This window comes from Pongo abelii, chromosome 5, assembly GCF_028885655.2.
Source record: "Pongo abelii isolate AG06213 chromosome 5, NHGRI_mPonAbe1-v2.0_pri, whole genome shotgun sequence".
Taxonomy (NCBI): Eukaryota; Metazoa; Chordata; class Mammalia; order Primates; family Hominidae; genus Pongo; species Pongo abelii.
This window is the reverse complement of record NC_071990.2, coordinates 40,725,366-40,751,047: the sequence shown is the minus strand read 5'-3', so window position 1 is coordinate 40,751,047 and position 25,682 is coordinate 40,725,366. Positions and strand designations below refer to the sequence as shown.

Here is a 25,682-nt window from a genome sequence, read left to right as displayed (position 1 = left end):
CACTGGGCTTGGTACAGGGTGTGTGGAGTCAGGACATGCTCCATGAAGGCACTAATGACAAAACCCACATCAACAAGGTGGAATGTTCAGGCTACCGAGGATGCGTGGCTCTCTGCTCCCTGTTTGACTCCACTCCCCGTGGGCTCTGATCTCTGATACCATGAGGGCTTTTGCACCCCACTTTGCCATGCTTGCAAGAGTGCCTGGCCTCATCTTTTGTAGGCGGAGACATCCAAGCCAGTGTATTGAAGGCAGAGAGAGGCACGCAGGCACATGGCTGAATCCATACCCTGGAATATTTTGGCTTCAAGTGTCCTAGATTTTCTAAATGTAAAATATTAATCTGATTATTGAAAAATCAATGGTGACTGGGTGTGGTGGCTGTAAATCCCAGCACTTTAGGAGGGCAAGGCAGGAGGATTGCTTGAGCTCAGGAGTTTAAGACCAGCCTGGGCAACATAATGAAACCCTGTCTCTGCTAAAAATTAAAAAAAAAAAAAATAGCTAGGCACGGTGATGGGCACCTGTAGTCCCAGGTACTTGAGAGGCTGATGGGAAGATTTCTTGAGCCCAGGAGATCAAGGCCTCAGTGAGCTGTGAGTATGCCACTACACTCCAGCCTGGGTGACAGAGTGAGACCCTGTCTTAAAAAAAATAACATCAATGCTTATGATAGGAAATTGGAAAGTGCAGGCAAGGGTAAAAAGATTACCCGTAACTATATCTTTCCTAGATAACCTCTGATAACATTTTGTGCTTTTTTCCAGTCTTTTTAAATGAAAATATTATATATAATACTAAATAATATATTATTTTAGACAGATAGATATATATGTAGGCATATGTCCATATGACCTATGTATGAAGAGTGGGCAATTTTTGCTTTTTTACTTAATATCTTACAGCATTTATTTACCCATGATGTTAAAAATTATTTTAAAATGTCATTTTTAATGGTTGTACCTGTATTATCAATAACTTCTTTTCTAATCAATAGAGTAATATATGCTCAATGCAAAAAAAAAAAAGTGAAAAAACACAGAAGCGTACAAAAAGGAAAAAATATCACCACCCGTTATTCACATCTTCAAGGATAACACAGTAGACATTTTGGTGTATTTCCTTCCTATGCATTCTCTTTCCAAACCTGTAGATGTTATTTTTGATGCTATAGTCCATCCATAGTCTTCTAGGTCCACTGTTTTTCTTAGAGGCATGTAGTGAATATTCCACAGTATTGGTGAATATTCTTGTAGCGCATTATTTTTCTTAATAGTTGCAGTCCAGTGCACTGTTTGGATTACTCTGGTTTACTCACCCAATGCCTGATGGTTGGACATCTAGTTTCTTTCCACCTTTTGTTATTACAAACAATACTATGATGAACGTCCTTGTATGAAAGCCTTTGTGTATAACCATGATTATTTCCTTGTACACTGCTTCTTTCACTCCTCTCCAGAATCTTTAAGGAAGGGACTTTTTATAAAGCTGTGGGCAGATCTGACAGAATCAACAAGGGCTGAGAGGCACTCAAAGACTAGCAGTGATGCAAGTTATTAGCTGCCTGCCCCTCGGCCTGAAGTGATAGGGAGGAAGCAGATCTGAGGCTCTGAAGCCAGAGGGAATGCCACAGAAGTAACAGCCTCACCCTCCACCTTCCCTGTGACCTTCGCCTGGTACATCCCATGGGCCAAACCTGACAGGAAATAAGAGGGCAAGGGTGCCTTCCCCTGGGGCACAGAGCTGGGTGAAGGAGGATCTGAGGGCAGGCAGAGTAGTCAGCACAGCAGAGCCTCCCGGTCTCCGGGGAGAACCTGTGAGAACACCAGGCTGATGGGGTTTCTCTAAGGGCCCAGGACCCAGGCGTTGCTCTCTGCAGTCATGGAGGCTAAGAGGGCTTTTGTGCTGGGCGTCCAACCCACAGGCAGGGAGCTGGAGAGGTCTGCCACGGAGAGGATGGGAGGCAGGTAGTAGCCATCTTTTGAGGGTTATTAGGGCTTCCTCTATTGAAATATATATGAACTGCAGATTTCTTTCATTCTCACCATGGCCTTGTGAGGTAGGTGCTGCTGTTCTTCCCATTTTCCAGATGAGAAAACTGAGGCACAGAAAGGTTTTCAAAAACCTTGCTCTTACAGTTAGTACAAGGGAGAGCTGGGATCTGAACTTGGATCAGTGGCTCCAAACCCACTGACCTACTACCCTGAACACAGCCCATCAGCCTCTGACCTTGCAGCACAAACTTGTCACACTCTAAGGGGGAGCAGGTCACTGGTCTCATGCGATGTCAGGCAGCAGACCCAGCACTTCCACTTTCCCCTCGGCCCACACTCTCTGCTGCCGCTCTCTCCAGCTGGGGAAAAGAGAGAAACCACAAACACATTGCAACCTGAAGAGGAGCCCTGCGAAGCCCTAAATCCACTCCAATTGTATTTTCTCTTCATCCCTTGGAAAATAAAAATTGCTGAGTGCCTGCTATTTTTCCTGAAACTGTGTTGCAGAAATCTTCTCCTGGGCTCTGACCCTGGGAGTCAGCTTTCCGCCCAAAGCACATTTTTACGGCCAAGTTATTTCTGATTCTTTAAAAGCAAAAGTAGAAGCAAGAAAAAAAATGTCTGGAAGGAGCAGGCTCTGTTGTAATGTAATGGCTCAGCAAAAATCCCCAGCCACTGGGTCTGTGCTTGGCCCCATCCTGACAGTGGGGAACCTGGGAAATGTCTTGAGCAGCATCATCAGGGCTGGGCAGATGGGGGCTCCAGGATGCAGGCAGTCCCTTGCACTTCAACTATTCCATGGGCCCAATAGGGAGGGATGGAGATGATGTGATGTTGAACGGAGAGGAACACACAGCCTGGTAGAGGAATGGACAATGTACAGATCTGACTTTGAACCTTAAAGGGCCTCCTCCTTCCTCATTCTAAGTGAGTTGCTACCTGGGGCATCATAAAAATGCCTTCGGATTTGTGTTTGAAATCTTGTGTGTAAGTGGTTTGTATATTTGTTGAGCCTGTGTTTGGGAGTGTGCCTTTCTGGGTGTGTCTGAGGACGGGAACCATGCTGGTCTGGCTTGCCGATATATATCTAGTCCCAAGCATGCTTCCTGGAATGTAGCAGGTGCTCAATAAATGTTTGTGGACTATTTAAATGTTTGTGTAGAGTCTCTGTATGTGTTGAATAAGTCTGTGTGCGAGAGTCAGAGGCAAAGTGTCTGTGCCTCTCTGTGGATGGTGCCCCAGAATGTCAGCTTCCTGAGGGCAGGGATCATGATTGGCTTCATTCACTGGCATGCCCCAAGAACCTAAATAGTGATTGTGTACAGCTGCCTGTCCACGTGGGTGTCACAGAGTGGGCTGGGCATGAGCTGAGTGTGTGCATAGCACATGAGATCATATGTGTGAGAACGAGTGTCCTTGGATATCTTGGTGTCTGAACTTTCAGATGTGAATATATCTGCATTTGGGAGTAAGTATACATGCTTTTTTTGTGAAGATATGGGGAAAAAAAGTATGCGAAGGCAGCCACAGGGCAGGTGACTGGAAGCAGAAATATCCAATAAATATCTAGGGATATCTTTATAGATATGTCAGGATCCTCTCCTGCAGGCTCCGGCCTCTCCGCCAATGGCCCTGGCATGTCTGAATCTGGGTCTTAATTGTAGACCCCTTCAGCCATGAATGCAGCTTAGATTCAATTATTAGGAAGGACCTGAGGGCAGAAGACTGGACTTTTTGGCAGAGAGACTCATTATTTACCTCTCTGGCTGTGACAGACCCTTCCAGCTGTGTCCCGTCTCCTGCTTACACTTTCAATGCCATTTCCCTCCACTCAGTCTCCAGGGCTTCCCTGACAGTGACAGCCTTTCAGTGGACACAGATCCATAGGCACACTGTTGTAGAGTCAGTGTTGCCTCCAGACAGTCTAGACCTTGTCTTCTTGCCTCTTTCCTCTAGTCTCCACCCTGTCCTGCCATCCTTTGCTCCCCTCAGCACCCCAGTAGGCAGACACCTCAGAAGGATTCTCTCCTTCTTCAGGGTCAGCTCCCTCTCAGGGCTGTTCCCCAACAGTAAAGATGATAAATAGCTGTTGTGGCCTAAGACTGGGGAAGTGACATTTTTCTAGCCTTCTAAGAATCCGCTGTGTGCCAGCTGTTGTCCTGATCTTGTTTTTTTGATCATCCTTCCTTCCTGGGGAGCCCAAGGCCCTCTCTGCAAAGGCCACGCATCAATCCTGGGGAAGACAGGAAGGTGAGGGTGGGGGAGTTGGGGAAGTGTTATGGAAAATCTAGGATGCCTGTGCTGCAGAGCCTCTTTGATGCAGGTGTGGAAACTGAGGCACTGTCAGACACTCAGCTCTTCCCTTCCGAGCCCTTTTCTATTGTAAGTACATTCTCTTCCATTCCCCATAGACATGATGTCACTTTGTGTTCTGTGTAGTACAAGGGACTTATTAGATGCTAATATGATAATGGGTGACTGAGAAAAGAAGAAAACAGAGTGCTTATATGACTCCTGCTGGAAAACAAAGGCACAAAACAGCTTTGGAGGCAAATGTCTGGATAGGGATGGGAGCACAGGGAAGGCTCACAGAAGAGAGAATGAAGAGCAGAGCAGAAAAGACTATGTAGAGCCTGGATGAGCAGGAATTGATGAGGGCAACAGGTTGGGCCTGGTTGACTAAGAGGAGATGCTGGAAGAGAGAAATGCTGGGGTCCTCAGTGGGTGAGAACCAGGGAGTGGCTTGCTGGTAAGGGACATCTGGGGGAACTGCAGAGGGGCTCTGAAGCTGAGGCAAGGGGCAGAGGCAAAGGTGGAAACAGAAGGCAAACAGTCTTAGGAGTGAGGTGGGCAGTCAGAAATGGCTGCAGAAGGGCCTCACTTTGGGATGCTATAAACTTCTCTCCTCCCAGCTGCATGTCCCTTTTGGCAGAGCCAGGTGAGGGACTGACTCCTTTGCATGGTGCCCCATAGATTGCAAAGCTCTATTACATCCAGTCTCCCGACACCAGCCCAGGAGGTGTGTCGGATATTGGAACCCTTAAATTAGGGAAGGCACTGAGTAATTAACTGGATTTTCAAGGCCCATCAGCAAGGAACTGAAAGCCTGAGATTATTAGTTAGGTCTTTTTAATAAGCACCTACTATGCGTCAGGTGCCTTTGAAGTGCTGGGACTAGAGTCAGAAACCACCCAGATCAACTCCTTGCCCCAAAGGGTCTTATATTCTAGCAGGAGGAAGCAGAAGATAACACACAAACCAATCAGGAAGATACTTTTAAGCACCAATACAGAAGATAAAATAGATTAGTGCAGATGTGGGTGGCAAGATGATGGAGGTCAGGGAGGGGGCCCTTTGAGAGGCCTCTCTGAGGACACTGCATCTGACCTGAGAGCCGAATGATGAGGGCTGGGCATGTGAAGACCAGGGCAGGGAAAGAGAGGTCCAAGCAGGAGGACTAATCAGTGCAAAGATTCTAAGACTGGAATGAGCTGAGTCCAGGGTGTCTGGAGCTTCCTGACCAATGGTGGTCCCAAGGGAAAATGAATAGGCAGAGACCCAATCACACAGGGCCTTGCAGGCTGCAGTGGGGGCTGTGGCTTTTACCCCTGGTGCAGTAGGAATCACTGAAAGGTTTTAAAACAGTGGGCTGACCTGACCTGATTCCGGTTTAGATGGGTCCTTCTCCCTGCTCTGTGGAGGGCACATTGGAGGTGGGTCAGAATGACAGGATAAATTAGGAGACTAATGTGGTCCAGGTGAGAGAGGATGGTGACGTGGACCAGCCAGTAGCAGTGGAGGTGGTAAGAAGGGGTTGGATTCGGGATACATTTTGGAGGTAGAGCCAAAGAGACTTAGTGATGGACGGGCTCTTTGGTGTGAGAGGAAGGGAGGAATCAAGAATGTCTCTTAAGCTTTTGGCTTGAGCATCTGGATGGGTGGATGGTGGGGCATTTCTGAGTTGGGAGAGGCTCCAAGCGGGGAATGTATTGGCATATTTGGAGTGAGAAGAGGGAATGTATTTTTCTGTTTGGGTTTAAGGTGCCCAATAGATATCCAAGTGGAGGTGGCAGGTTGGCAGTGGGATGTGTAGTTTCAGTGGGGTTTGGAGGAAAGGGCTGGGCTGGAGGTAAATGTGAAGAATCATCATCCACTAGAAGGTGTTGGAAGTCACATGACCAGATATGATCATCTCAGTAGAGTGTAGACACAGAACAGAAGAGGGCTAAGGATCAAGCCTTAGGCAATCTGACAATTAGAGGCCTGGGAGCTGGCAAAGGAGGCTGGAAAGGAACAACCCGTGCTGTTGGGGGTAAACTGACTGGCTCATACATTAGAGCTAGTCAACATGGCTGTGTGCTATTCCCTGGAGGGTTCTAGATGATGGAGGCTTCAGGAAGGAGACAGCGCAACTGTATGGATGGCCATGAGGAGAGTGGGCAAGATGAGGACTGAAACTTGGCTTTGAGAAGATGTTGGGTGGTCAGAAGTGATCTTGAACAATGCCTGTTTCATGGAGAAGTAGGAGTAAAAGCCCAACATGAAGAGAGGTGGGGATGAGGTAGTACAGATGGTACTGACTAGTAAATATTTTGCTATAAACAGGTGTGCAGGGTCATAGAGGGACTGGAAGCCAACATGGTGTCAAAGGAAATTTATTTGTTAAGATGTTAAATAGGGAGCCATGTTTTTCAGTGAGATAATCCAGACAGTGAGAAAATGCAGGTCAGCTGGTAGCATAGGGATTGAGGAAGAGATAGGTCTCTGATTTCATTGACTTCTCTGTGAAATGTGTATCAAAGCTGTTGTCTGGTGAGGCGGACCAGGCGGGGAAAATGATGATTTGAGGAATGATGGAAAATATTGAAAAGTGAATTAGGAAAGTATAGGAACATTACCTGGAAAGGTTCAAAGGTCTGCCCAGTTATTAGAACTAGTCTACCTGTGTGTTATTCCCTAGAGGTCTCTAGATGCCAGTCAGCTGATGGATGCAGGTGCCAAGCAGATGGATGATTGGGTTTAACCAGGGTTGGGGATTTCCAGGTGAGCATGAAGGATGGAGATAAGTCCAAGGACAACAAGAGTACTTGGAAGAGGATGGTTTTTGGGTTGGTCTATGAACTCTGGGTGGAGTAATAGAAGAAAATAAGAACACTGTTTCATCAACAGTGAACAAGATGAATGGATTGGGGCTCTCAATCAGATGGAAGAATATTTGGCATAGGAGTAGAGAGTGAGATAGGAGATGGCAATCATGGGGCTGCTTGAAATAAAGCTTTCAGAGGTGAGGTGTTATGGATGATGATGAGGTCTAGGTTGTGGCCATGTGAGGGGATGTTGAAGAGAAGGATGAAGTCCTTGGTGCTAAGAGGGTCAATGGACTTAGGTGCCTGGGTGTTGAACAGGTAATCTGCCAGGATATGAAATTGTCAGGAATGATGCCAGGGATAGTTGTGGAGAGAGACAAGGAGCCAAGGGCTGAGGTCATCAACTGATGATTAATCTTTAATTCTTGGAATTTCAAAGTCATATAATGAAAGTGTTTTAAGGCAGTTTGTAAGACTCTACTCTTTTTCAAAGGCAGCATTTTGAGGCAGCTTAAATAGAAGAAAGAAGCCCTACTCTTTGGAAATGGGGGTGGGGAAACTAAGCCCCTTGCTCTCATCTCCACCCTGAGCAGCCTTTGAGAGGGCTCCAAGGAACCTTCCACGGCACACAGTGAGGAGAGAAGTGCTGATCTGGTCCAAGGCCCCTGATTTGACATTTGAGGAGCAGGAATGTTACTTATCCCAGGTGACCCTGTTAGGAACAGAGCTGGGAATGGAACCAGGTGTCCTGTCTCCCCCTGGACCTGAGATCCGTAACTACTTCAAACCTGCTTTCCCATCTGGTGTTGTTTTTCCCTAAGATTCCTAACACTCTACTTTGTGTTGTAAACACAGGACTGACCACGACATTAGCAAGAAGCTCCTCTCTGGCTGTCCCTAGGGGAGGTCCATTTCACCCTTTTGGGCTTTTCCAGAACCACAGGACAGCACCGTCTTGTCAGAACAGCAGGTGAGGCTCTGGTGAAAGGCACACTGGCCTGGTCAATAGACACACCTAGTGATTGTGTCTGCCCTTGTTGGGCCAGATCAGGGTACAGAGATCAATTGTAACCTGAGACTGGTCCCTGACCGGGGTTCTAGAGCCTGGCTTGATGGGGATAAGGCAGGATTGACCTACAAGCTAGAAGTTAGTGTCTGGAGGTGAGGCCAGCATCCAGCCAAATGGACTGTCCAAGCAAGACATCAGTCTAGTTGAGAGGCAGAAGCCGGCTGCAAGGCAGTGGGGCAGAAACCAGACTCCAAGAGACGGAGGGGCAGGAGGAGGTTTGAGACAGAGCTGGGACTTCTGGAGGTTCTGGAGAGCTCAGGAGGCTATTTATGGGTCCCATTCGGCCTCATCCATTGTAGCGTGGGTGCTAGACAGACTCTGTATGGGCGAGCATGTCCAGGCCAGTAGGTTAAGCCCTGAAATGGGAGATGTGAAGGCAGAGGGCAGTACTCAAAGCCAGCTGGGCATGCTGTCTGCCCACACACAGTGGAATGCTACCTAGCCTGGGATATAGAAAACAGTGTCTCTGCCCTTGGGAAGCAGCTGGTAAGCATTAGACAAGTGCCATTTCCTCAGCCAAATGAGTCAGGGTTCAAGTCAGGACTCCAAGTACAGAGGAATGCCTGGCAGGAAACTGGAGTGGCATGCAGGGAAACTGAGGCAGAAGGTCAAGGTGGGCTGGCAAGGGCAGGGGGCATCTATAGAGGGACACACTTCCCATCCCTGATACCCAGCCTTGGCTTGGGTCCCAGTGCATAGAGGACTCCAGGATGTTGTTTCTCTCTGCTTTGAATGTCCTTTCTGAGATGTCACCAGGGTTTGGCTCTTTCATATGTCATAGTCTCCCTGCTCCCCTCTCCCTGACCACCCTGTCCAAATGAGCTCCTGTGCCTCAGTCCTCATTCCCCCTCATGCCTGTAACCTGCTTGATGCTTCACTGAAGCACTTAGCACTACCCAGCATTCTATGTTTTCTGGTTAGTGTCCACCAACCACACTACTGCTAGAATGGAAACTCCCCCAGGGTAGGGAATTTCTTTTCCCTTCTGCTGGGCAGTGAGTTGGGAGGGGTGTTCCTGTGACCCTCCTCTCCTCCTCTAAATGCTTCTGGGCTTGGGAACTGGTTCTGGTTATGATAGAGAGGCCGGCCTCCAGTGCCCTCCTTGGGGTCTTGTTGCCTCTGCCCTGGCCCCCAGCAGAGGAGGTGCCCCTGGCTGCCATGCAGTGATGCCCACCTCCTCCTGAGAATAGGGCTGTTGCAGGCCTGAGGGCAGGTGAGTAGTGCTGGGTCCTGGAAACCCCAGGCTGGTTGTATCAAGGCTGATAAGCCTCAGTAAGTGGCTGTAAAGATAATCAATTGTTTTCATTCTGAGTGAAACAACCGGCTCCAAGGAACCTCTATTTAAAAACCGCACACATACGGCAGATCCATCTCTTGTTAAATTGTTGCACATGTGGATCTGATTTAACCTGGCAGGTTCGATGTGCTTCCAGCTCAGTGCCAGAGAGGGGACTGAGAGAGGAGCTGGGCCAGGAGAGGGGAGCAGGGGGAGCTGTGGGGTGGAGACAGCCGAGCAGGAAGGAGAACAGGTTCCAGGACAGGCAAGAGGAAGGGACTGAACCTTCCCGCCCTTCCTGCTTCACTCACCCTTGGGACTAAGGGGAGGGTTCTTTTATGTAGGAAATCCTGCCCAACTAGTCCCATCACCCTAAATCATCCTCCCCCTTCCTCCCAATTCCAGGGGATTGGTGTCTTGGCTCAAAGGTACCTTAGACCACAGGGTCCCTTTCCTTGATTTTCCAGAGAAGGAAACAGACACTCAGAGAGGGTAAGCTGCCTACCCAAAGTCACACAGCAAAATAGAGTGGAGCCAGAGCCAGGATGCTAGGGGCCCTCTGGCTACTCTTTCTTTGGCACTTCTAGGGAGGAAATCTTGTGTCTTCCACAAGATGATGGTCTTGACAAGGGCAGGAGCCACACCTATCTCTTTCCTTGCCCACCAGATACACTCTAAGATGGGCACTTAGGGAATATTGTTAAATTCTTGGGATCCCAGGGAAAGAGGAGAGATATTGAGGTGGGGAGAATGAAGCAGCTTGAGCAGACCAGGCCCCAGAGAACAGGTGAGCATCAGTGGTGATGGTATGTCACACCCTCTTCTGCTGTAGATCCTGCAGTGGCTCCCAGGTTCACTCAGAGTAAAAGCCAAAGCTCTCTTAATGACCTGCAAGGCCCTACGTGACTGCCATCTCCACGCCATGGCTTCCCTATCCTCTTTGTCTTCCTCTTCCCCCTCACCCCCCTATGGCCACAGTGGCCTCCTGGCTGTCCCTCCTGCACACCATGCACATACCCCTCACCTTACAGGTGAGGCCCATATATCCGGATGAGACAAGGATGTGAGGCATCACTCAAAGCTTGAAGAGAAGGCAGCCAGATCGAAGCCAGGGAAGCCGGGAAGTCAGGGAGGGAACAGAGGGCCAGAAAGTCAAGGAGTCTCCCCTGCCCCAGGCAGGTTGGCAGTAGCGGGAGCTTAATGCCCATTCTCTGAGCCCAGGAGCAAGTCTCTGGTGGCAGGGTTCTCTGATGTTCCAGTCCTGACAGGGCTAATGGGTGGTATGAGCAAACCCAGGCCTGGCTGTGAGGGGCAGCTGCTGAGAGTGGGCCATATGCTGTGGCCTGTGTCAGCCATGGTGAGCTCTAGAGGGAGAGCAGGGAATCAGCAGCTCCGAGAGTGTTGGCAGGGCTGAAGAGGGGCAAAGCGGAATGAATTTTCATGTGAGAGTCTTGAGAGTGACTTGAAAATCTGTTCCCATGGGGGTCCTTCGGCAGGAGAGCCACAGGTGAGCTCCCACAGGGCTCTGAGGGTGGCTGCATGGTGAGCCCTGAGCCTGAGTTTCAGACTGGCAGCCCTTCTTCTCTCCATCAGGCAGCTGCAGCCTCGCTGCTCCTCCTCCATCTCTCCACACTGGTGGTGGCCTGAGGCATGGACACGGCCATAAATAATAGTAATAACCAGAGAGTCTGTTCCAAGCAAGATGATTTTATGAAATTACATTTTTGAAAAGGTTAATTCTTCCATTTCCCCACTTGTACTTCAATCTGGAGAGGCAAATATGGATTAATTGGGCCCATTTCCTCCCCGGCCTCCACGGAACCCTGACAAGATATGCTTCCACTGGGTCTGACTTCTCTCCTGGGCTTGCTGCAAAGCCGTAGGTGCTGGGCCCTTCTTCCCCCTGGAGCTGACTGACCTCCAGGTGCTGGGCTCCAAGCTCCAGGCAAGCGGTGGCCCTCCCTCTGCTGCAGGCAGAGAGGCATAAAGGGAAGGAGCAGAAAAGCCAGAGAGGTCATGGGGAAGTGGACTTGGGGAGCAGCAGCTGGGGCTGAGGTGGTGCAAGTGGGGAGATGAGCTGGGGGCACCCGGGCATGCCTACGGAGTGCAGCAGTGGGTAAGTCACAGGTGGGGAGTGAGTAGATGGAGACAGATGGACAGAGACGGGAGGGAGGACAGGTGGGTCAGCCCTCTCTTTTGTCTCTACTCTCCACCTTTCTGTCATTATTTTTCCCTAAGTAAGCAGGAGAAGACAGACCCTGAGGGAAGGCGAGAAGGGTGGGTAAGGACAGTTCGCTTGGAGTTCTAAGTGTGTCCTTCTGCCCTCCTCCCAGACCTCTTCGTCATCACCCAGGCAGCCCTGCCTCATCCCTCAACCCCTTCCCAGGCTGGGCTGCTGCCCTCCTCCCCCACTTTTCCTCCTTCTTACCCATCTTCTCCCCTGTGTGTCCCAGACGCTGCCACCTCGTCCAGGCACAATCTCCCTTCACCGGGCCAAGCTGAGGTGGGTTGAGGAGAGCCTGGAAACTGAGTGTTAGGAGGTCTGCAGGTGTCTCTGCCTCTGCCTCTTCTTAACTGCACACCTAAGATGGGCACTGCCCCACTTGGGTCCTCAGTTTCGCCATCTGTGGAGTGAAGAGGTCCAATGAGCTTATTCCAAGTCCCTTCCAGCTCTGAAGTGTGATGATTGCTGAATTGGTGCTTAGAAGAACGGGGTGCTCTGTTGTTCTGTCTTTCGTGTTTTTGTTTTCTGGTGGGAGGTCTTTATTGTTTTCAAATACACTAAAGTGACAGCAGGGATGCAGAGAAGGCAGTGAGATGGAGGCAGGCAGGGTGGGGCGTGCCTGCTTGTTCCTGGTGTGCTGTGAGGTGTGTGTGTGCCTATGGTATAGACAGGTGTGAGAGAGGTGCTTGGTAAATATCTGTAGAAGGAATGGACTTCACAGCAGGCTATGTGCTTAGTGCTATGTGAAATCTTTACACCAACACCTTGAAAGCAAAATAAAATTCAACATTATCAGTTCAACTCTCCACCAACAAGTACTTTTTTTTTTTTTACTGAGTCAGTTCCCTTCCTTTGGTTTGCTCCTAACTTTTTACACTTCCTAGAATGTTCCCTAATTCTAACAATCCTCTAACCCTATTGCCCTGAAACCCTGAGGGAAAGGGAAATGCACCTGCCCTCAAGGAGGCAGAAGAGGTAGAAATTCCTTCATACCAGACCTGAGGTCTGGAACTACCCCTAAAACACAGTGGGTATAGGGAGGAAGCCTTAAGTCCTCCTAAAGGTTATAGGGATCATGGAGGGCTTCCTGGAGGAGATGTTGAAGCTGAGCCTTGAAAGATGGGAATAATTACACTCTGTGGGCCACAGAAGTCTTGATAAATGGCTTGGTCAAGGGACAGAATGGCAGGCAGCTGCCTAGGGTGTGGTGGGGACAGGTGGAAAGTTGGTGTGTTGTATACTTGGGACTCAGTTTCTCAGAAGCAAGAGGTCCAGGAAGGCTTCCTACAGGAGGGAGGCTTGGAGGATAGGTGGGTTGTTTCAGCAGAGGACAGGATCACTTCTCATGGGGGTGCTGGTGTCAGGAAGCAGCAAGGCAGAGGGAATGGAAGACAGTGGGGATGGGGTTGGGGGTTGGAGGGCCAGGCAGGTGGCCAGCAGAGTGGGAGAAGAAAGGTCTGGTCTGGAAGGAAGATTCAGGGCTCCTTGGAACCCCTTCCTTGCAGATTCTGGGCACGGCCAAGCCACCCATTCCCTGGTGTAAATTCCTCCTGACAAGTGCTCTCCTTGTTTATTTCTGTTCACAGAGCGGGGAAGACCTATTTCCCTCCCAAGAGCCTATTTATTCTACTTTCTCATTTTCCAATCCACTGACTTTATGGCTTTTTTTGGTTGGCTTTCGTCTTCCCAACAAGAGAAAACATTCCCTCTCCTTTTCGACCCGTGGCTACGGAAGAACTGGGGGCTGCTGCTGTGACTGGGGAGCCTGGGGACTGCTATGCTGAGCCCTTACCCTGCCCACCAGCCAGAGGAATCTGGGGCTTCCACCCCACACCAGGCTCAAGGCTGAGATTGGGGAAAAGGGGTTAGGAGGGTTGGGTGATTCTGACTGCTCAGGGGTGCAGAGAAAAAGTAGGATTTGGATGAAAGGCACAGGATACCTCCAGCAGACAGCTGGGAAGGGTGGGCAGTGGCACTCCATGTGGCAATACACAGTGGGCCTGGTAGCTTCCTTTGGTTTTATCCTGACATGTATCTTTTTACACTTCCAAATCCTAGCCATCCCATCCTTGGATTCACTGATGAAACCCATTGACTTTTCCCCATCAATTTCCAGTTCTTTGGGCTTCCAGCCATCCCTTCTGGTCATCTTTCCGAAAGTCAGAGGCCATGCACCTTTCACAGCTATCTGCCTACCTCCCTTTCCCATCTGCTGACTTTTTTGGGATGTGTGCATTTTGCAGAGATGGAAGGATAGGCTCCATGGAGTTGCCATTTAGTGAGATGAGGAAGGCTGCAGGAGGATCAGGTGTAAGGGGAGAAGCAAGGACTCATTGACGCTCTGCCAGGTCTGGAGCACCTGTTAGGCACCCCAGTGGTGATGTCAGTGAGAATCAAATGGTGAGTCTGGAGCTCAGGTGAAGCCAGGGCTGAGGGCATGAACTTGGGGCTCATTGGCATAAGATGACACTATGGAACTGGATGACCTACCCAAGGGAAAGAGAATAGAGAAGGCCAAGAAGGGCCAGAAGCAATTCAACTTTTGCTGAAAGACCAGCAAAAGAGACTGAGTCAGACAGGCCTGAGAGGAAGGGGACCCAGAATTAATCCCTGGCATGGCTGGCCCCTGGTGGTCTTCAGACCACTTTACACATTGGTTCATGTCCTCAGGGAACAGACCAGAAAGAACACAGATTGAATCAGGATCCCAATGCCATCCCCTCCCAGGTATGTGACACTGGGCAATTTACTCTGCCCCTCTGAACCACATTTCCTTACTCTGCATCCAGAAGATAAAACCTGCAAACACCTAGTAGCCACACCATAAATGTCAGTTCCCCTTCCCTCCCTACTCTTCCTAAAATAAAACCACCGTGGCATGCATCATCTCAGAAGGAAGTCATACAGCACTTGAGATATGTCTTTAAATACATTATCTTACACTTGCCCACACCAAATCTCATCTGTCACTTTTCTGCCCACTCGTACACACCCTTGTGGGATTCTGTAGCGTATCCCCATTGGCTTGACATTTCATTCCCTCAAAAAACTTAGTGCCATTTGCACATCCCCAGCTTTCACTGCGTAACTCCCTTTTCCAGATGATTTATTAACATTTCAAATGAGGCGGCCTCATCCTAACCATGGGACACTTCTGCTGCTCATTCTCCACCCAGAGAAGTGCCCAGCAAGTTCTCCAACCCTCTACCCATTCCTTACCCAGGCACAGGTCCGCTGAGACGCCCTCCTGACATCCCCCCAAGCCCATCATAACCCTGAAGGAATCTGCCACAAAGCCTCACTACCTGCCGAATTCCCCAAGGAATCTCTGTACTCCAGGGCTCAGGGGTCCCGGCCTTTATTACAGATGCATCCAGCTCTTATTGCACAGTCAGGAATTGAAACTCATTAGCCCAGGGGTGTTGAGTTCCTTCTAAGATTACTTATTGGGTGGGTGTGTTGCATTCCCACTTGATTCTGCTCATCCTCTGTGGACAGCACACTATCTCCCCTCAGACCTCACAATTTCAGTTCATACCAGCCCCACTCCCACTGCCCACTGCCCACACCTGCATCTTTGACTTGAGGGCCTTCTAGACTTACACATTCTGCAAAGGAAAGTACATAGGCCAGAAGGGCCAAGAAATGTATGCCCCTGGAGCAGCCCTCAAACAATGACTGATGGGCACTCGCCTTTCTGCACCCTCGCCCCGCAGGAGGGAGGGGTAGCACTGATGTAAATGTCTCTGCCACCTCTGAGTTCCCCAGTAGGGCTGAGTTCCCCAGGAGGCTGAGCTCCAGCTGCCCCTGTTGTAACTAGCTTGATAACACATTTATTAGCTGAGTTCTTTTTCCCTATTCACTTCCCCTACTCCCCTCCCAGGTTTTCAAAGTCCACCTCCCAAATAAACTGTGTGCCCTTGAATCTTTCTCTCAGGATCTCCTTCTGGGGGCACTTAAACCAAGACCCTTGGCTGGTCAGCCCATGATAACCAAGTGACCTTGAGCTACAGCTTTCCTTATTTGCCCTGAGTTCTTCCAGGGCTTAAAGTCCAGACGTTGGGTGTACTCTACCTTAATAGTTCTCTCCAGCTCTAAGGAGCAGCCTGGCCTTGTCCAAGACCTCGGGGGCACTGAGCCAGAGAATTCTCCTCTATGAGAGGGCATTTCAGAGCCTTGCTGTCGATGTTGGAGGAGTTTATCTTGTCACTAGCTGCATTGTCTGCTGATTTATCTCTGTCCAGGGGAGTGGGGCCCAGCTGCAGACAGCAAACATATTGAGTAAATTTCTAATGAACTGATTACTCAGCTTAGCATTTTAACTGCCACGTTAAGCATCCTCTCACCCCCATAAACATGTTGAACTACTGAAGGGATGTTGAACTACTGAAGGGATTTTGGCTTCTAGGCTGGCCACTCTGTCACTGGGAAAAATTAATCTTGAGATTTAATCAAAGTCAAAACCACAAACTGCAGTAGGGGAGGGGCTTTTTCTCTCCATGATGCCCGGGAGAAGGGGGAAGTTCATAGATTTCCACACTGACTTGGGAGCTACTTTGAGATGTCATCTTGTCCATCCTTCTATGTCTGGGTGTACACAGACCCACTTGGCCGATAGTTGAACATTTTATAGACATGACCTCCCTGAAAAATATCCCTTTTGTAGCTAGAATAGTAAACCAAAGAGGAAGTAGGTTAATGATCTTTCTTTCCTACACAAGGTTGGAGTGTGATGACAAACGTGAATGCAGAATTCTGTGAGTGCCTCAAATCCTTTTTTGGGGTCTCTTACAGTAGTCAAGGCTATATTTGAACTCTCATTGCATCTTCTCAGAACTCTCTGATCTCTCTTGAACTCCATCAGCCTCTGTCTGATCAGGCTGAGGAGCAAGTATGGATGACAGAGCCCACTTGGGCAACTCTCACCTGGACATACTCTTCAATGTATGAGGGCTAGAGGGGCCTACAAGGACTGCATTCCTCTGAGAGAAGGATCAAATATTGCATCTCGTGGCTCTGAGCTCATGGACTTAGCTCGGACATGCTCCCATACAGGCCTGGATGATGGGTGGGCAGCAGCTGAGAACAATGGTCTGATATCTAGTTCCTGAGGAATAGATCCCAGGGGTGGGAGTGGAGGAGCATGTGTGGCTCCAGAGATCCAAGACCCTTGCCCCTCCAAGTATGCTGTTAGTGGGATCAGAGTCCAGGGAGCACAGAAGTGCAGTATCTAGGACCCATCAGACTCCCTGAATCAGGATCTGCTCTTCTCTGGGGTCCCCTGGGGTCCCCTGGGTGATTTGTGTGCACATTACGGTGAGAGAGGCACCGGCCTAGCCTTCTGAAGAAGCTGCCAGGAAGGACTGCTTTGGGGCTCAGTGGGTGGGGGCAGGATCCATTGGGGAGCCCTTGCTCCTTAGTTTGGGCCTGCATTAGACAGCTGAAAATTAGAGACTAGCCACCGATCACACAGCTTGGCAGAGGCCTCCGAAATGAGAGTGCTCAGCTGATCCCGTCTCCTGGATCAGCACAACACTCCATCCGTGTCAGGGCCCGCTGTCTGTTTTCTCATAAATCCTTCCTCCTGGAATGAAATTATTTCCTTTATGATGAGGAGGCAGTTGGTACTGTCTCACTACTAAGCAGAGGTGGCAAGAAGGGCATAGCTAGCTCCCGACCCTCTGGAGCTGGCACGGGTACACAGAAAGCCCCTCAAGATACCCTTGGTAAAGGTTTTGCCAAAGGAGACAGAAAATTCTGCCTACTGTGCATGCTAAGACAGCCTGCACTCCTGGCAGGGAGAGGGGACAGAGGCGGCTATTCTCTCTGAGCCAGGAATGCTGACAGGCTCAAGAGGGAGGATGATGTGGTGGGCAGGAGACTGTGTGTGACCTTGAACTTGGAACCAAGGATGCTTTCAAGGATTCAGATGCTCCTCAGGGGCATTTGGGATATAATGTCAGAACCTGTCTCAAAGCCTAACTGAGACCTGAGGGTAAAGGGAGGGAAGGAAGACCTGCTTCCGTCTGGAAGCTGCCAGGTAATCTTCCTTCCCCCTTCTCATGCCCACATCATGGAATCGCTGCTCCTCATTTCCTGCCACTTCTGAGCCTTGGTTTCCCTAGAGATAAAATGGAGACAGCAAGAGTAAGTTCTGCATAGGTGTGAAGTTATAATTAGATGGGCTGATTTGTGAAAAACTCCTCAAATAGAGGCTGGCACACAATAAGTGCTCAATAAATGGATCTGTTGCCATTGTTGTTCTTGTACCGTCATTGGCTTCCCATCAGAGGTCAAGGCTGTCTCTTCTGCAGATCAAGCACCTCCCACTCACCTTCCCCAAGAAGTGCTGTGACCCCAGGAAGCATGGGTGAACCCCAAGGTGGAAGCCATTAGGGTGCCACCAACTCTGCCAGCGCAATAGTGGGAAAGTCCAGGAAGGAGACAGAGCAGGGAGGGCAAAGAAACCCAGGTTCAAGGGGAGAGAAGATGGTAGAAGGGAGGATGGAAATGAAAAGCAGAGAGATGGGAAATGGCATCACTCTAACATCTACAGTGTAGCTGGTATTGACACACTTTTTCCATTTTATGCCCCACAACAACCCTTAAAGTAAGTGTTACGCACCCGTTTTGTGGATGAGGAAAGTGAGGTCTGAAAGGTGAAATAACTTGCCAGAGTCAGGCAGCGAGTAAGTGGCTGATGAGTTGTCACAGTCTCTTCTCAACTGCCCTGGTGCCTTCTGGGCTTTGGCGGAGGAAGTGAGAGTTCCAAGAATGGGGAGAGGCCAAGGGAACAGAGGGACAGTGGCTGCAGCAGGGACAGGGAACTGGCAGTGGCGTGGGCACAGCCCCTGAGGCGCCGTAATCATGTCCGGGAGTCCTTGGCAGGCCTGCACCACCCGGGAGCCCATTACTGTCACTTATCTGCCTGTACTCTGAGTTCCTCTGAAGTCCTCCTCCACCCCAGCCTGAGCCATCCCCAGGGAGCAGGCCTGGCCAGGAGTGGGAGGCAGGGCCTGGAGTGGAGCTGAGATGGGCAGGGCGAGGGCGGAGGGGTGTGCAGAAGGAGGGCGCAGTGGGGGAGGCTGCTGAGGCCGCTGGAGGGAGCTGAGCGCTGACTTCAGAGGAGCTAGCAGGTGTTGCCATGGCAACCACAGACTAGGGACATCTTTGAAAAAGAAAAAAGAAAAAGAAATTAAAAAAAGTTTGGCGATTTTATTTGCTGTCTTTGTACCCCTTGCCAGAAGGAAAAGTAGAGATCTTGGGGAGTGCTGGAGATGGCTGGGCAGGCAGGTGCGGGTGTGTCGGGGACAGGATTCCCCCAAGGGGAGGATGTGGTTTCACCCTTGAGGATGGTGGAGGCTCCTCCACGTGGTCCCCAGGGGCCTCCAGAACTTAGCGTCTTCTCCTGACTCTGGTCCATCCATCTGTGTTCCAGGACCTCTTTTGAGAACCTGGGACCTCTATGGGACTTGTCATCCGGGTCTGGTTCTATTCAGGTCCTGCCAAGTGACCAGCAGAGAAACCCTCTTTAGACTTGGGCCCACCGGGAGGAGTGAGTTTCAGAAGCCAAGATTTCCCATGTCCCATCCTCCCCACCCCTGCCTGACAGTAGCTCCTTTTCTACATGGCAACTGACACTAACACAAATGGCAAAGGGATACAAGTGCCAGCCCCCATGCCACATTGCCTGGCTGCAGAACCCAGCATCCCTTCTAGCTGCTTGGGCAAGCTAGGTAACTGGTAACTGCTCTATGCCTCACTTGCCCCCTTGTGAAATAAGGACAGTGGCTAGATCCAGCTTACTGCGTTGCTGGAAGGATTAGACGAGTGAACATATGTAAAGCACTTAGAACAGCATCATTGCATGGTCTGGCCTGGTGCTATAGAATTTCAGCAATCTTCAACTTTAGGGCTGTGAAACTGAGGCTTTGGATGACAGGGTTGTGTGATTGAGTCTTCACCCTTCATCTCCTGCCCCCAGGCACAGGAACCTCTCAGATCTGAACACTGCCCTTCTGCTACCCTAACCTCACCCAGGGAGCCTTCGGCACAGTCACTGGGCAACTGGAAGGGACAGGCGAACCCTATCCTTAGGTCTGCCTTTGTGGACCATTCCCTGGGCTTACATGTACACCAGACTCCTGGGGTCTCAGTATCTCAAAGGTGCTTTCCATCCCCAGCAAGAAAAATAAGAAAATTCAAAGCAAACTGAATTTGATCCCCGAGAGAGGACCTATCTGTATTGATGAAATTCTGAACCAGGAACTGCTTTTTCAGTAAATGGTTTTCTTCTTTTTTCTTTTCTTTCTTTCTTTCTTTTTTTTTTGTTTTTGAGACAGAGTCTTTTTCTATTGCCCAGGCTGGAGTGCAGTGGCACAATCTCAGCTCACTGCTCACTGCAACCTCTGCCTCCTGGGTTCAAGTGATTCTCCTGCCTCAGCCTCCTGAGTAGCTGAGATTACAGGCATGTGCCACCATGCCTGGCTAATTCTGTATTTTTTGTAGAGATGAAGTATTACTGTGTTGGCCAGGCTGTTCTCGAATTCCTGACCTCAGGTGATCCTCCCGCCTCCGCCTCCCAAAGTGCTGGGATTATGGGCGTGAGACACTGCACCGGGCCCAATAAATGCTTTTCTTCCTTCAAAACTAAAGCCCTCAGAAGATTTACGTTCCAGAACAGACCCAGATGCTTGTCAGGGGCCCATCAGCAATTGGTGACTCCCTCAAATTAGCATGGCACTTGCAATTAATATATAAGCATTCTAGAGAGATTCTCTGTGGATGTTTAGCCCAGATTTTTCTAAGCCTTCCCTCCAGATGTATAGGTGACATTATTTTAGGCTCCATCTTAGCTATTATGAATTTCAGAATCATTAGGTTTTGCATTTAAGTGCCCAGTCAGCAGTCTGATATTCCTTTAAGTCACAAATTATAGCTACCATTTAATGAGCGCTTGTATTCCACCTGGCCCCATATGAGACATGGTGACATGTGATATTGATAAGTCCTAATCACAACCCTCCCTGCAGGCTAGGGATTTATTCTTATTTCCAGGGGAGGCATGTGGAGCCCAGAGAAATAAAACTCATTTAAAGCCACACAGCAAGCAGGGCAAGGAGTCAGGATTCAAATCTGAGACTGCCCAGCTCCAAAGCATAATCCCTGATGTACATGGTGGTTAAGAGTCTGAACTCCGCTGGGTGCGGTGGCTCATACCTGTAATCCCAGCACTTTGGGAGGCCGAAGCAGGAGGACTCATTGAACCCAGGAGGTTGTGACCAGCCTGGGCAACATAGTGAGACCCCCATCTCTACAAAAATTTTAAAAATAGCCGGTGTTGTGGCACATGCTTTTAGTCCCAGCTGCTTCAGAGGCTGAGGTGGGAGGATCACCTGAGCCCAGGGAGGTTGAGGCTGCAGTGAGCCATGATTGTGCCACTGCCCTGCAGTCTGGGTGAAAGAGCAAAACCCCATCTCAAAAAAGAAAAGAAAGAAAAAAGAAAAAGAGCCTGAACTGAACTCCTGGCCAGACAAGTGGAACCAAATACCAGCCTCATCAATATCTAGCCATGTAAATGGAGCCATCTGGCCTCCATTTCCTCATCTGAGAAACAGGGATAATAATACCCAGTGCTGTATAAAGAGTAAATAAGTTAATATATGCAAAGTTCTTAGAAGAAAGCCTGGTATACAACAAGCATTAAATCAGTGTTTACTTTTATCCTTTCTACTAGGCCATGAGGATTTCGTATAAAGACATGGAAAGGGGAAATAGATTCGTGTCTGCATTCAAACATCAATTCTCAGGAATCCTTGACATTTTCCTAGAAGTAGGCCTTAGAAAAAAAATAACAGGCTTTAAGCCAAAATTATTTTTTCCAAACTTATTTCACAGCAGCACAGATTCTTAGGGCTGGCAGGGCCTTGTGTGCTGGAGAGAAGGAGGACGTGGCCCAGGCTCCACCCTGGCATGGTCTTCAAACCCCCAAATGGAGCCCATGACTTGTAGGTGGGCTCTGTGGTGATGACAGGGGAGCCAGCAGCCCTGAACCCCAAGCCAGTCCTGCCACGAACTTGGCTGGATTCCTGCTGAGTCTCAGCTTGCTTATCTAGAAATTGAGGATCTTCCTTCATGTTGTTTTAGCAAAACCCACTCAGGATTATGCTTCTCCCAGGAAAGGGGACCACGGCAGGAAAGAGACAGGAGGGAGGCTCCTAGAAATTTTAGAAAGTGAGACCCAGAAGGGATCTTAGAAAGTTACTTAGTGGTAACTTAGCAGAAGTAGCTTAGGAGCTCCCCATTTTACTGATAAGGAAACTGAGACCCCAGTGAGAGAAAGCAACTTGTCTAGTGTCAGAGCTGGCACTAAAACCCTTGTGCCTTGTCTTGTAGGGACAGTGCCCATGGCACTGCAGCCACTGTCAGCTCAGGAGTGGGAAGCCCTCTTCTGAGTGGTGGTTGCTATGACTAGGCTGGAGGATAGTGAATCTCCCCAAGTGTGCTTTGGCAAGAGGTTGGGGGAGACATCCTTCTATTAATTGTGATGAAGATGATGTGATGAAGAAGATAGCTGTAACTTATTGAGTGCTGGGTACCAAACATTCTAAGAGCTTAATATTCACTTAACCTCCTGAGGTAGGAACCACTATCATCTCCCTTTGCAATGAGAAAACTGAGGCACAAGAAAGTGAAGCAAATGCCTAAGACTTTCTATCTGGTATGTGTGGGAACTTGGTTTTAAGCCAGACAAAATTTCAGAACCTGTGCCTCAACTATTTGCCTATACCGACTCCTCAGAGTATAATTTTGTACACTTCCAGTCCCTAGAAGCCCAGAGAAGGGAGTGGTGCTAGATTCAATTCAGTTTAACTTCTTTAGTTTATTTGTTGAAACCTACCATGTGATCAGCTGGATAGCCAAAACCACTACCTGGTTCCAAATTAAATGTATCAATAGAAAATATATTTCAGAATGTGGCCTCACACACTACACATGTGTGTGCACACATACACACACACATGCACATATTGGAAAGGACTGAGAGCATGGTCAGACAGGAAGGAAACCAAATTCAAGATGCCAGAGTACCTAGCTCAAGCCCTGGCTCAGCTACTGACCAACCCTGGGGTACTCAGCAGGTTAATTCACCTGCTCTGTGAGGGGTGGGCTGTCTATACCACTCACCCTTGGATCTCCAGTTGCTCTCACTCCATCAGTGAATGGATTATTTCCTCACTGCTGCTTTCCAGCTGTGTGACTGTGGGCAAGTTGCTCAACCTCACTGTTCCTCAGTTTCCCCCATGTGTATAATAAGGATACTAATTGTACTTACTCACGGGGCTGTTGCAAGGATTAAATGAATGTATAAGGGACTTAGAGCTTGGCACAGAGTAAACATATACAAATATTAACCATGGTGGTGGTGATAATGGTGGCAATTCATATTATTAGTGCTTTTTGTCTATTTGTAATTTGTAAAATGGGCCAATAATAGCATCGGTCTCCTAGGGTTATTCTGAGGACGAAATAAGATGATAGCACAGAGTATGGGCTCAGACCCCAACTCAGGGGTGGAGACAGGAAGAGGAAGCATGCACAGGGCAGCAGGGCACACAGCCACTGCATCTGAGAGGAAGAGGATGGCAGCAGGGGTGCGCCCTGGCATAGCAGGGGACAGGACATTACATCCCCTGGTGCCGGCTTATCCCTGTGGCTTCCCGCCCTGATGCTGCCACTTTGCACATGTGATCCAATCAACTGTCTCTTTAATTATGACACGGAGGAGAAGCCACAAACAGGTTTACCATATTCACGGTTTGCTGCGTCTGTGTTACATCCGGTGTGCATGTAAACAACATCTTGTGGCATTGTCTGATAAATTAAACATCTCTCCTTCCTGGGCTTGGAGAGGAGCGTCGGGTCTCTAAAGAGGGGCACGGATGACTCACCACCATGGCGCTAAAGAGCTTTGCCTGCAGCTCTTTCAGCAAAACGCTCTGGAAGGAGCAGGGAGGGGAGAGCGCGCCTCCAGCTGGGGTCTCTTTCCTAGGAGGAGACAACTGGGACAGGATGTGCCCAAAGCTGACTGCTTAGCTGAGGCCACCAGGGAATTGTTACTGAGGGAAATGGAGCTAACTCTCGCCCATTCCTGCAGCGCCTGCTGGGAAGGCAGGTGATGTGCTGGGAAAACGTGCACTCAGCGCTATTCTGGAGCCTCATTTGACCCCTGCCCCGGCCCACCACCAAATCTTTATTGAAAGAACCTGATTTATAACTCATTGTGGCCATTCACAGGCTGTGTGACCTTGTGAAAGACACCTAACCTCTCTGGGTTTTGGTTTTCTCATGGGACCACAGACAACGTAGATAAGCTTGTTGAAAGCAGGCAGCCAGGTCCCACCATCCCTTGAGATCCCCATCAGCTCTAGGAGCCATGACCTCTTCCCAGCCAGCCTTCGAGGAGAGCCCTTGACTCAGAAGATGAGCCAAAACTAAGACATCATGAGAACAAAAGGCAGACACTTCTAATTAGAAAGCCACCACCAACATGAGTTACTTCCACCCATCTGATCATCAGACTCACCTGAAGAGCCTTTTAAAAAATACCCAAAACACTCACTGTGGGTCCCATTCCCAGAAATCCCGATGTAATTGATCTGCTGGAAGCCAGGCACTGAATTTTGTAAAACTCCTTGTAAGTCTAATGTGTGGTTGAGATTGGAGACTACTGACCTAGATAATCCATTTCCTGATCATCAAGAGTCGAAGATGAGTTTAATTAAAGGAGAAGGTAGGAAGAGACTCTGGGGAACTATATGCCTAAGCTACTTTGTAGCAGGCCTGAGGTATTCCTTGGGGTCCAGCCCAGGCAGGCTGGATAGGATGCCACTCCTGATTCTGCTTGCCAGTGAGTGTGAGCTGGACTGGGGCAGAAGATGTCCATCGGGCCACCAACATCCGAGGCCTGTTCTGGGCTGTGGGTCGGGCCTGCTCTCAGGATTGCCCCAGTGTGGTGGCGAAACAGCCAAGTAAAGTGACGATGAGAGGAAGGCATTGTATCCTCTTCCCATGGAGCCTATGCTGGGAATTAAGGGGAGCGGGCAAGTGGAGAGATGAACTCTGTTTGGAAAGTTATAAAGGAGGGCGTCTAGAGACCAGGAGTGTTGAGCCGAGGCTTTGAAGGGTATATACAAGTTTGCCAGGTGGAAAGCAGGGAATGGGAAACAGCAAGTTTGACCTAGGGCTACCCCTGCTAACTCAGCACCTATGGGGTTCCCTGTGTGCCCAGCTCTGCGATAGGCACTGCTGGAGGTATAGATGGGTGGTGATGCATACACATAGGAGAACGTGGGCCCTGCCTTTCTTACAGTGAGTCTGGGGAGACACAGGTTCAAAGGGAATTCAAGATGGTTTCATACACAGAGATTTTCTAGTGGCAGCTCCTAATACATCTGTGTTATCAAAGAAGGTTTCTTGGAGGAGATAAGTCTGGAGAAATGTAGAGGCAGACAGAAGGCAGACACCATCCCAGATAACTTCGGTAAATGTGGGTAGGGGAAAAAGGCCTTCATATTTTATAATCCAGGTTCTGGCATGGCCCCAAGTGTGGGTGAGGCACGGAAGGCCCAGTCTGACTAAGGTACAGGGTGGTGGCATGGGCTGAACGGCATCAGGCCAGGCTGGGGCCCGGTAGGAAGGGGCTTTCTAGGCCACGCTGGGCCCATCAGACACAATCTAGCCTGGACTACATTCATCCTTATACCAATGCAACCATAACATATAGCTTTTAATATATATTTTACGGAGGAAAGAAACTAAAGGAAAGTCATACCACCACTCTAGGGCAAAACACTTGGGTGGGATTCTAAATCCCTGGATGCTCTTTCAGGTCCTACCTTTAATTAGCTGTGCATCCTTGGCCAATTCACCCATCCTCTTTGAAGCTCAGTTTGCTCTTCTGTAACCTGGGAAGGGTAGACCCATCTCACAGGCAGCACATCCCAGGAGCACTGTCGGCCTGGACTACATC

General features: G+C 49.3%; 1 protein-coding gene and 1 long non-coding RNA gene across 2 annotated transcripts in view; one reads left to right on the top strand and one right to left on the bottom strand.

The window, feature by feature from the left end:
- Window positions 1–25,682, top strand: part of LRFN2 (leucine rich repeat and fibronectin type III domain containing 2) — a 196,957-nt gene that overhangs the window by 84,243 nt on the left and 87,032 nt on the right. The window lies entirely within an intron of this gene.
- On the bottom strand, window positions 11,115–18,574 carry LOC129059926 (uncharacterized). Its single transcript, XR_008526154.2, has 4 exons — window positions 18,276–18,574; window positions 15,725–15,909; window positions 11,855–12,050; window positions 11,115–11,393 (listed from the first exon to the last, which is right to left on the bottom strand). It is a non-coding gene; the product is annotated as an uncharacterized LOC129059926 (long non-coding RNA).